Source organism: Marmota flaviventris, chromosome 13 (genome assembly GCF_047511675.1).
Source record: "Marmota flaviventris isolate mMarFla1 chromosome 13, mMarFla1.hap1, whole genome shotgun sequence".
NCBI lineage: Eukaryota > Metazoa > Chordata > Mammalia > Rodentia > Sciuridae > Marmota > Marmota flaviventris.
In genome coordinates, this window is record NC_092510.1 from 41,910,614 (window position 1) to 41,923,125 (window position 12,512).

General features: G+C 34.5%; 1 protein-coding gene across 9 annotated transcripts in view; it reads left to right on the forward strand.

Moving 5' to 3' along the window:
• The window catches only part of Il33 (interleukin 33), a 201,441-nt gene that overhangs the window by 155,924 nt on the left and 33,005 nt on the right, over window positions 1-12,512 (forward strand). For 2 of the 9 annotated variants that reach the window (XM_071600622.1, XM_071600630.1), the window contains exon 1: window positions 1,341-1,417. The exons of 4 other annotated variants lie outside the window; for them this stretch is intronic. The gene's annotated coding sequence lies outside the window, so the exon portion shown is untranslated. Of the gene's footprint in view, window positions 1-1,340; window positions 1,418-12,512 lie in introns of those variants that run through there. 3 more of the 9 variants (XM_071600624.1, XM_071600629.1, XM_071600627.1) reach the window with 3 other exon arrangements.

Sequence of the window (12,512 nt, forward strand, 5' to 3'; positions counted from 1 at the left end):
GCTGCACTCCTGTCACAGACAGCTATTTTATTTTGGGCAGTTCAGAACTGGGTTTTGTGACCTGGTTTTGCAAGCTATGTTCTGGTTGAGTAGCAGCAGACACTGTGCCAGGTTAACGGCTGCCAGGGAAGGGGAGAGTTGGGGACTTTCTGTACCTTGATATTGCTTCTAAGCCCCAGCTGGTGTTTCTCGTGATGGGCAAAAGTGCAACATCTGCAGTTGAGGGGCGAGATAAAGAATGTCCACGTGCTTCTGCCCTTTTCAATGTTTTATTTACTCAAATCACTTAATACAATTTCATTCTACAGGTTCTTAATCAAGGAATGACAATCCTTAATGCTGGGCATTGCAATAAACAATAAACTCAAAGCAAACAATTCTAAGTTAATTCTAAGCACTGCAAACACACTTAATCATGACAGACCAATTACAGACATTCCATCTGCATGCTAAGCTTAAGTGCTAGATTTAAAGTCTTAAGTCCTAGATCTTAAGTCCAGCAGATACACACTCACTCAGACCACAGCGACCAGGTCAGAAACCAATAGAGGATTCTCCTGTGGTGAGTTGACGGCTGGCTGAGGAGACGGTCATAAGGAGAAGTCCTTTTCTCACCAGAGTCAAGAGGCTGCTGTAGAGTTTGAGAGTGGTAAGGATGACGCAGAGGATCAGGCAGATGAAAAGAGTTTGGGATGTCAGTCCAGGTCCTCATCAGGCTCCCAGGCTTGTGTACATCAGTTTCAGCTGGCTGAATGTTCACTTGTTCAATTATTCATACAAAATTTGGAAGCTTCTGTTCGCCCTTTGGGTCCCTATCAGCTGTTACCAGTTTTCTTAGTGACATCTTACATGTGAAAGAGAACATATGGTCTGGTGGTTTCTGCCCTGATACCCTTCTGGCTCTTATCAGGGTTATGAAAAATGACATGTCACTTCACCCAGATTCTTGTCATGGTTGTGGAAAGTGACTTGCTTTTATCAGGCTATGCCTGATTGATATATCAGAGGGCTCTATGGCTTGCCTGGTGAAACTACAGGTTTATTTTAAGATGGAGTCTTAAACTGGAGTTGCTTAGGCTAAGGCCTAAGGCCATCCTTACAGTGTTCCAAGCTAGTTTAGTTTGCCCCAACTAAAGATGACTACAAAGATGTCCCAAGATAAAGATGGCTGCTTTCAGAAATGGGGTGTTGAGTCAGATGGAGCCGGGAAGTGAATCTAAGATGCTGACAGTATTGTAACTTTATTGACTCTCTAAATGTGATTAAAGACTGGCTAAAATCTCATCCCCCAGATGTTCCTTCTAAGGCCATTTGGTTCTCTGCCAAACATTGGGTAATAAAAAGAGTTTGCAGGCTCTCTGAACAGTAGAGAAAAGACTGTAGCAGTTCAGGGGAGAAATCAAAACAAAATCACAAGGTAAGACTGAAACCCAAATTGTGGGAGAATTTTATCCAAGTTTTGCAAAGAAAGATCTTAGAAGCCATGGAAGAACTGTTGTTTATTTTGGAAAAGTAATTATTAGGTTGATTTGTTGTTATTATTATTGCTAATAGAAGTAAAAGTTGATAACAATTGCTATTAACTTATAATTCCATTTTGCTTTCTTCTGGATTATCTGTAAAATTATTAATAAATTACCTAAAAAGATTAGTCTTTATAGAATTTCTCAGCAACCTAAATGTTTATCTCTTTGTCATCACTGTTTGGCTTATAATATCCATAGCCAGAATGTAACTTTTTCCCCCTTTGCATTTATAGAGGAAAGAATTTTGAGGCAAACTTTCACTTAGGGGATGAAATAGTCCAGGCTGAAAGTCAGGAAAGAGATGAGAAATGGGAGCTGCCACTTCTGATCAACGGTTATAGAAACAGCTTGCAACTAACTTCTTGGAAGATGCATGATTTTCAATTGTGAAAAGTTCAGCTTTGTCAAAGAATTAAATTATTATAGGGAAATATGGCATTACAAAAGGAAAAAAAGTATATATCTGGGAATATTTATGCCAGTAAATCTGATATCAAGAGGCTTTTTTTTATGTGAGTGTGACTGCCAAAATCAAAAATAATGTTTCGTTTATTCAACAACTTGAGATTTTGGCAAACATGTGGAAATTAAGAGTGCCAAAATTTCCCTTCTTTATATTCCAATTTGTAGAAGGGATATTTAGAAATATTAAAACCAAAAACTTAACTTCTTTTTTTTTAATTTTTTATTGTTGGTTGTTCAAAACATTACATAGTTCTTGATAAATCATATTTCACACTTTGATTCAAGCGGGTTATGAACTCCCATTTTTACCCCATATACAGATTGCAGAATCACATCAGTTACACTTAAATAATGAAAGGAAAGCTTAATGTTGTCAACAGCAATACAAAAAGATTCTTGGTTCAAAGCCACCAGGAAATTACGATAGAACCTCTAACCTCTGTTTTCCCTCCAGATTCTCTGGGGCTGACATCTGAATACAAAAGAAATTTGTTTTTCAGTGCTCGGGAACAGAACCTATGCCTCTAGCATGCTGGGAAAACACTACCATTGAGTGCAAAGAGGCCATAACCTTAGAGGAGAAGAGAAGTTCATTAAGAGAGGATAAAGTGGAAGCCAGAAATTTGAGTCAGTTCCCTCTAGCAGCAGACTCCTGGCATACGTTGCTTTTGGTATTATTGCTAAATTATGCTATGCATATGAAGATTTTGTTTTGTTTTGTTTATGTTTTAAATGAAGAGTGGGATACAACATAATAGTACAAGCAGATTTTTAGGGTCCGACAGGCCTCAGATCCATTATCTGTCATTGACTAGTTGTATGATTTAACTTTCCTGAGCCCAAGTTTTTTATCTGTTTGATTTATTTTTGTTTTTCCATTTTGGGATGAAATGTTTAAAAAAAAAAGCAACAAAAACAAAACCCTACTCAAGAGAAGTGTTGTCATGAGTACTGCAAGTTAGAAGGGGTGGTGAAAGGTAATATCAATCACTGACCAATTATCCCACATTATCCCTTTTAATCTTCATAGCACCTCTGTGAAATAAATATTATCCTATCCATTTATGAAATTAAGAAAGTGGGATTTGAAAAGATTGTACAAGATGATAAAATTAGTCAATTCTAAGTCAAAGATTAAAATTCAGGGCCAAGTCTCATTATAGGAAGAAGAACTAAGAAATAAGAACAATTTTATACTACTTCATTTAGTGTGTCTCTAATACATATTGGAAAGCCATTTCTTGACTCAGAATTTCTACCATTTTCAAAAGCAAAAAATAATAGTGAGAAAATGTTAAAACCTTCCACTTATTTTTTTCAGGGATGTGTTCACTGTTATCTGAGGAAAAGGGTCACTGTAAGCCACCATTCTCTTATGTAACTTCCTCTGCCATTCCCGTTGCTATGAATCAGGAAGGGTCCACCCACAAACTTAGCTTGGTGCTTTACTTTTTTCTTTTTCTCTTCCTCCTCCTCCTCCTCCTCCTCCTCCTCCTCCTCCTCCTCCTCCTCCTCCTCCTCCTTCTTTTTTTGTTCCTGGAGCTTTACTTTTAAATAAGCTAATTTGAATTTTAAATATATCTAATTTGGCCTCCATTTGCAATATCTCACAAGTAAAGAAGAATTGTGAAAAATTTCCCCACCAATGTGGTACATATGAGAATGCACTAAAAAGTAATCATAGGAATGTTTTTCTCATTATTTCCCACAGAATTATTAACAAAGTCTCAATATTTTCTTTAAAAGTTCAACAGAAATTCATAGTTTTGTGTCTGCTATGTTCAACTCTCAAGCATTCTAACTTCTTAGCTTTCTGGCTTAACAGTGTCAGTTGTTTAAGAAATACTACTTAAGCAAATTGTTTTCTTAAAGATGAAATTACAAGCTTTTCTCCACTTGTTGTTATTTAGGAGTTTATTATACCCAAACATGAACTTTCTTAAACCTGAATTTATTATTTCCAAAATTTCTCCTTCCTGATGTTGTATTTGTGTGTGTGTGTGCTCGCGCATGTGTTTGCAGTACTGAGGAGTGAACCCTAAGGGTGCTCTACTACTGAGTTATATCCCCAGCCTTTTATATTTTTTAAAATTTTGAGACAGGGTATCATTAAGTAGACAAGGCTGTCCCTGAACCTGCCTCAGCCTCCTGAGTCACTGGGATTACAGGTGTGTACCCCCAGGCCTGGCTACACATACATTATGTACTGCTTATCTACATTCTTTAGCAATCCTGTTCAATAACACATAATCAATAGTCAATATAACTGTTTCATATTGATAAATTATTAATACTAGAATTAGGTTTTCTTGAGCAATAAGTCATGCTATTATATAAATTATAAAGTCTCAACCATAGGAAAAGTTACATTCCTTCTGATGTAATTTCATGACAATCTTCAGCTTCCTAATTTTTCTTCCATAAGACAAATGATTCAGGGGCTGGGGTTGTGGCTTAGTGGCAGAGTGCTTGCCTCGCACATGTGAGGCACTGGGTTTGATCCTCAGCACCACATAAAAATGAATAAACAAAGTTTAAAAAAAAAGAAAAATAATTCATATCTGAATGGATATGTAGAATAATGTCTTATTAAAGAGAATGCAATTTTTTCTTTACTTATTCAAGAGTGTGTTTTGTGAAAACCTAATCATAATTGCTATTATGTGGTGTCCCTTAATAAAATAAATTGGGGGCTGGGGTTGTGGCTCAGTGGTAGAGCGCTCGCCTAGCATGTGCGAGGCCCTGGGTTCAATCCTCAGCACCACATAAAAATAAATAAACAAAATAAAGGTATTGTATACAACTAAAAAATAAATATTTAAAAATAAATAAAAATAAAAAAATTTGATGCTAATAATACATACAGGAGTATACACTGTTCTACAGTTTAGAGGGTACTATGCCTAGTTAATGATAGGTAATGCTTATATCTGGCTAATTTTTTAAATTTTTTTTTAGTTGTCAATGGACCTTTATATATGCAGTGCTGAGAATAGATCTCATTGCCTTACACATGCTAGGCAAGCGCTCTGCCACTGAGCCACAACCCCAGCCCCTGGCTACCTAATTGTTATTACCTTCATTATATCAAGCAGGACTTCTCAGTACTGTCTAGTCCATGAGAGACGGAAATTTAGTAGTATTAAAGTCATTTGCATTCTGAAGTAATAATTAGAAAAATTTTTTTAGTTTTCTCTTTAAGAGAGGTGTTCAACAGAGTCTTTTCATTTTAGTAGTTTTCACTTCAAGCTCAGCTGCTAGATAACCAAGACTAAGCCTACGAACAATTCTACAAACAGATGATGAAGATACCAAATTGGCGAAAAGCTAGAGCAGCTCATTATCCTTAGCGTGATGGTCAAGTTTTTAGATCTTCAAGTTGTATTTTTATGACCATTGCACAATGCAGCTCTGATTAAATTATATGGGGATGAAATATACAAGATATGGATTGAGTCTTAGTTTATTCAAGTTAATGGCCAGGAACTCTCTGTGCACTGAAACAATATAGAGGCTTTTCACTAAAGCCTATATACTCTTAATTATTAATGTCTTATAATAACCAAATAAAAGTTATCTAATACACAAAGCTGTGTATTAGTGTATACCCATTTAGTTATGAAAGAAAATTCCATGGTCTATCCATGTGTGATGTTTAAAACATTTAACAGCTGGTATTGCATTAACAAAAACAAGAAAGGAACAGTCTTATACATCTAACCTAGCCCATGGAGCCTACCAGCTGAATACCAGCTAACTTGTAAAGGTGTGGCAGTGAGGTGTTGTGAAATATATAAAGCTTTACAGAATTTTTAACAAACTGTTCTAATACATCAGTGTTTCTGTCACCATTCAATAAGCATATTTTTCTTCTAAGAAAAATCTTGTAGAAGATGATAGCAGTAACTATAGCATTTGCAAAAGAAAAGGCTTCCATGTCATAAAAATATACTTAAAATTAACTGCTAAAGGTAACTCAAAACAATACTTTGATCATAAAACAATTTTAAATTCTGTTCTACTTTGAACAACAGTATGGACTTATGAGCTTTGTTACTGTCGTAGCTAAATCATTTAATTAGATATAACTCTTTTTATTCTTTTGAGTCAAACTGTGACAGTTTGACACATGGAAGCCTCTTTATGCTGGTTCATTTGTTCTTTTAGAACCACTTCGTAGTCAGTTATGGCAGCACATGCCTATAATCCCAGCTATTTGGGGGCATGAGGTAGGAGAATGGCAAGTTTGAAGCCAGCCTGGGCAATTTCTTGAGACCCTGTCTTAAAATTTAAAGAAAATAATGTAGCTCAGCAGTAGTGTGCCTCTGAGTTCAATTTTTAGTACTGCAACAAAACAAAACAAAGCAAAACCCACCTCATAGTTTTGTTTTTTTTAATTAAACATTGCTTTCAGGCAACAAATTGTTCTCTTTAGTTCTGAAAGTGTTGATATTGGTTTTCTTAATTGGTAGCTATCTTAGTTAGTGGAGGAGAGAGAAGCCTGCTTAACAGTTTACTTTATGAATATAATGTTAGCTGCAGTTTAATTTTCTTTTTTAAAAGCTTTTAAATTATGAAATATTTTCATAAACTAAAGATAATATGCATAATGTAATTATAAATGAAAGTTCTGAAGAAAAACAATAAAACAAATACCTGTGTATCTAACATCTAGCATAATAAATAGAATATTACTAACACTTTAACATTTGGCATAATAAATAGAATATTACTAACACATTTGAAGTCCCCTCTGTGCCATTACCTAGTGGCATCCTTTCTTTTCTCCTAGAGTCAATAATATTTATCATTCCCTCTCTTCCTTTATGATTTTATGAAGTTTGATTTTCAGCCTTTACAAGTCATTTCATTTTGTCACTATTTGTTCATTCAAATTACTTAATGCATGATTTATAAGTATATGATATTCATAATCATTATATAACTAAATTTATATACAAATATTTTTGATAAACAAATCCAACAGGTGTTTTACTGTTTTATAATAAAATAGCAATAACACTGTTACATTAGCAGTCTGTAAACTAATAGTAAAAATAGTAACAACAGCATTCTTATTGGCAATCTGCATTTTTTTAACTATTTAAGAGCACCTTAAATAGTTTTCAAAATCTTGTTCTGACAAAAAAGATTTTCAGTTAATCTTTTCTATTTTTTGATATATCATGCTCATATATAATATTCTTTTATTGATTTTAATACATCAATTTGGATATTCATTTTTATAAATTTTTCTTTAAAATATAACATTATTTAAATATTACAATGTGCAGAACTTCATATTTATTTAAGTATATTATTAAGTCAACCTCCAGAGTATATTAGTTTTTTGCCATTTCATTTTAAGATTTAGAAAATGTCAGTGTAGATTACACTTAAACAAAAAAAAATGAAAAGAATTTGTATCACTTGATAAGCTTTTAGCTGCAGTAGTGAAACACTAAATTGAACATAATTTAAAAACATAATGATAATTTTTATTTATTTCCCAGGCATAGTGGCACATCCCTCTAATCCCAGCAATTTGGGAGTCTGAGGTAGGAGGATGGCAAGTTTAAAGCCAACCTCAGCAACTTAGGGAGACCTTGTCTCAAAATAAAATATAAAAAGGCAGCTCCCTATTAGTTAAGGACACTGTTGTTAAAGAAAGAACAAAGTCTAGGAGTCCTAAGTAAGTCAAAGAAAACTGCTGTTTTGTTTCTCTTTTAATAACACCGCAAAAGAGAAAAGACTTCAGTAGAAAAACTTAGGCTATGTGATAATGGCTTTGGCTTTCACTTGATATTCTGGGAATTATCATTTCTCTTGGAGTAGATTTTTATTGGGTGTGTATTGCTTGTGTTCATGGAAACATTACTTGTGTTCATGGGAGACACAAGTAATGTTTTTATACAAGCTCATAACTCTCAACAGACTAAAATCTTATTTAGGCTCATTTTTAGAGAATTAGAAGGTCAATTCCTATCTTGTGTACCTCAGAAGCCAGAACTGAAGATTCACCCTCTTTGTTTATTGTCAGAATGTGTGATGGCTGTTGGAAAGAATTAAATTTTGAGGAGAATAAAATAAAGAACAACTTGTTTTTCACAAACACTAAAACTACCAAGTTTGTCAATTTAAAAATAAAGTAAATAAAATAAAATATAAAAAGGACTGGGGGTGTAACTCAGTGGTAGATCACCCCTGGGTTCAATACACACACACACACACACAAACATAATGTCACTTGTTGCTTACTTAACAAAAAGTTCAGAGGGGGGCTGTCCCAGAGTTGACATAAAGAATCAAGAACATCATTAAGGACCCAGGCTCTTCCCATCCTTTTTGCTCTGCCATCCTCAGGGCTCATGAGCATTATGTTCTCCCAAGGGCCAAAAAGCACTTACTCCTCACATGCCTCTTATTTCAAGAAGAAAACATTTCCCAAAAGTCCCAGGCTGACCTCCCCTTCTGTCTCATTGACCAGATCTAGGTCACATGTCTACTCTTACACCCTTTGTTGGTAAGTAGAAATAAAATTTCTATGAATTGCATGTGTTTCACATATCTATATTTCTTCTTTGGGGAAAGAAAAGAGTAATTTATAGCTCAAAAACAACATTAATACTCAAAAACAACATTAATTAATACTCTCAGCACCATCTAACTCGTGCAAAATTCCAACTTTTTTTATTTTTCAAAGACTTTTTGCCCACCCTTGAAGAGCACAGTTGAACTCTTTTTAAAGTTACTCTTAGATCCATGCTATGTGGGAGCCTGAGTCAGCTGGATTGTCACAAGTTCGAGGCCATCTTTGGCAACTTAGTGAGACCCTGTCTCAAAATAAAAAATAAAAAGAGCTGGGGATGTAACTCAGTGATAAATCACTCTCCTGGATTCAATTACCAGTACTGGGGGAGTGAACTAAAGGCTGTTTTCTGTCCAGAAAAACTGAAAATTAATGAGATTAAAGGGGATATTTGAGGTGTTTTTAAGACTAAAGCAGAAAACAGCCTTTAATCAAACATATCAGAAGTATGTATTTAGTGCTAAGGAAAAAGGAATGTGTTTATTTCATGTCTGATCATTTCCGGACACAGATGTTGAAACTCCTTTAATTATTTTTAAAAGTAGTTTTAAATTATTTAACTCTTTTAAGATTCAATGTAATTCTTCTTATTTAATTCTGTCAATGAATCTCATTGACCACCACACTTGAATCAATATATTTTAGAATTCACTGATAGTCTCTCTTTCTCTTAACTTAAAAAAACTGCAAAGTTTACTGACATAGAATATAGACATAGAAAATTAAACAAAATTGCACAAATTGTGTAGCTTAATGAATTATCACAAATTGGACATACCAATGCCATCATATGAAGAAATTAGAAGAGTACAGAACCCCAGAAGCCTCCTCATGCCCCCTTCTAATAACTACTCTCTATCTTAAGGATTACCATTATTATGCTTTCCTATATTACATAATCACACACTGCATAACCACATTTCAATCAATGATGGATCACATATAAAGAGTGGTCTCATAAGATAATATCCCCAGTGATGTTGTAGCCTCCTTGGTTTGTGTAAGTACACTCTAGGATGTTCCCACATTGAGGAAATCACCTAATGATTCATTTCTCAGAATATATTTCCATTCTTAGGCAATGCATGGCATTACATTTGCCCATAGGTTTTGAACTACACATAAATGAGTTCATACATTATACACCCTTTGGTATCCTGCCTCTTTCACTCAACATTATATTTCTGAGATACATATGTGTGGTTGCACATAACCGTAGCTTTTAAATCTTATACCTGTAAATGTATATATCACAATTTGGGTTATTTCCTAAGTAAAGATAGAGGACTACAACTGCTAGAAACATTCCATTGCATTTTTTAATATTTATTTTTTAGTTGTAATTGAACACAATATCTCTATTTTATTTATTTATGTGGTGTTTAGGATGGAACCCAGGGTCTCTCACGTGTGAGGCAAGCGCTCTACCACTGAGCCACAACCCCAGCCCCCACTGCATTTCTTTTGGTGAACATTTTTATGCCTTTCTGTTGTATAAGAATTTCATATATACCAATCCTTGCCAATACTTGATAGCTTTTTCATTCTCATAGGATTTTGATAGGATGCATGCATTTTCTGGATTTTGTTGTTGTTGTTATTGAAGTTGTTTGCTTTGTGGTGCTGAGATGGAACACAGGGTCTCGAACATGCTAGGCAAGCAATCTATCACTGAGCCACATCCCTGGCCATTGTATTTTCTTTACCTAACCCAGAAATACATCTGTTAGTCTGGGACAACCTGTGTGTTTTTCCAGACTTAACTAGCTAGAAAAAAAGATCTTCTATAGGATTGTAATTTTGAAGCTGAGGGACTCCTTTGTTGTGTTCCAATTGCAGGGCGAAATTAATTAGGGAAGAAAACATTAATAAAAAAGAAAACATTAATAAAAGAAACCATTATATTATTTTTCTGTTTCAGAAGAAAATGGTCTGGAATACTGGGATACTTTTTAAAATATTCTACTACAGTTCAAAAAAAAAAAAAAGGATTCACCTTTCAACTTCCTATCAAAAACAAAGTTTTTATAGACTTTTGAATAGGATGTACTTAAAAAAAATTGAACTAGGTTACTGTTGAATCATTATGAACTAATAATAATTTACCTTAATGAATTTTTTACATTATAACATTGTTTAAAAAGCATATAATTAGACAATTACTTGCTTTGTTTAATTTATCACAAGCATTTCATAAACCAGACCATAAAGGGGTTGTACATTTGATACCCAAATGCTAAAGGCTGATTGGTTGACTGACTGGTTAGTTTAGCTGGTTAGTTTTTTGTGTGTTTGTTCAATTTTTATCTTCTGGTTGGGGGCCAGGAGTCTGAGAATAAAATGTTCAGTGCACTTTTGAAACCTGTCTTTAGTCTTTACAACGTAACTAGCAAATGCTTTGCTAAACAGCAGTTGTTCTCCATTATTGAAGAGAAAACTTACAATTTTTAAAAAATATATATATTTTTAAATGGAGTTGTACATTTATCTTCTACCAATGCAAAGTTGTGCCATTGCAACTGGTACTTTAAGCTTCCTTCTTCTGGACCTAAACTGTAGAGATTAGAATCCTTCTTTCCTCATTTCCATAAATACCTGCCTTGTTCTTTCAGAAACTCTTCTTGTTATTCCTTGTTATTTTCTATTGTTGGCTTCAAATGAATTCACTGGCTCACAGGATATATTTCAAGTATTTATTGGAATCTCTGTGTACCAGGAATGGAAGTAAGGAACAACTTTCACTGACTCTAAATATATATATATCCGTGATATACGACACAAATTTCTTTTTCTTAATGTTTTATGTTTGAAAAATATGCATACTCAAATCAGCCTGCTGCTCTACAAGTAAATAAATTTAAATGGACATATTACAGAATCAAGTGTAGTAGCTCTTGCCCATAATCTCAGAGACTCTGGAGGCTAAGGCATAGGATGATCAGAAGTTTGAGGCCAGCCTGGCAACTTAAGGAGATCTTGTCTCAAAATAAAAAATAAAAAGGTCTGGAGATGTAGCTTAATGGTAGAGTGGGTTCAATCCCCGGTACTGCAAATAGACAGACAGACAGACAGACAGACATATATATCTGTGGGTAATTAGGCAAGATCCAGAAATAATTTTTCATACATACATGCAAATAAACACAATACTATCTTTTCATGAAAAAAAAGAAGTGATCGAATTTGATATATTAGCATTCTGTACCCTTCCATTGCAGGTCTAGGGTATGAACTTTTTTAGAAAGAAAATCATATAAAAGTCTAAAGCACTGAAATAAAGCAAAACAAATCAGATTTATCCGTAGTTTTATGAACTGATTTATAACCTAATGACTCAGGTGTACCCACACAGTGTGACTTGGCACTTGCTTTTCCCCGTGAATTTCTTAGCAAAGCCTTTTTTGTGGTAAGATTTCCCCTACCTTTTCTTCCTCTGCCACCTTCTACAGAATGCTGTGTCAAATATTTTCTGTGACTCAGTTTGAGTCACATTTTCAAAAACTCTTTCTTACTCAAGCCTCATGCTTTCTCACTAACTAAAAGGAAACAAATCAAGGCTGTCTCCCATTATCTCCATCCAAAAAAAGTGTGCAGTTTTTCTTCTAGAGAGGAGACATTGCACTAACAATGTATTAAAAGAGTTATTAAGTTTTACACATGAAACATAAGGACAGCACCAAAAAGTTCTCTGATAAACTGAAACTACTTTTCCTCACACTTTTTCTATGTTGCTGTTTAATGTTTTAAAGAAACAACAGCAGGGTAGAGAAAACTAGCAGTCACACTAGTGCTCTGTGAGTTGGAAGACCCAAGATCTGGTCCTGGCTCCCCCAAGTACCCATTTACTAGCTCTGAGCATCACTTTCCTCATCTGTAAAATAAGGAGTTTGAGGCCATCTCTGCAGTTTTTCATTTGTGTGTGTGTGTGTGTG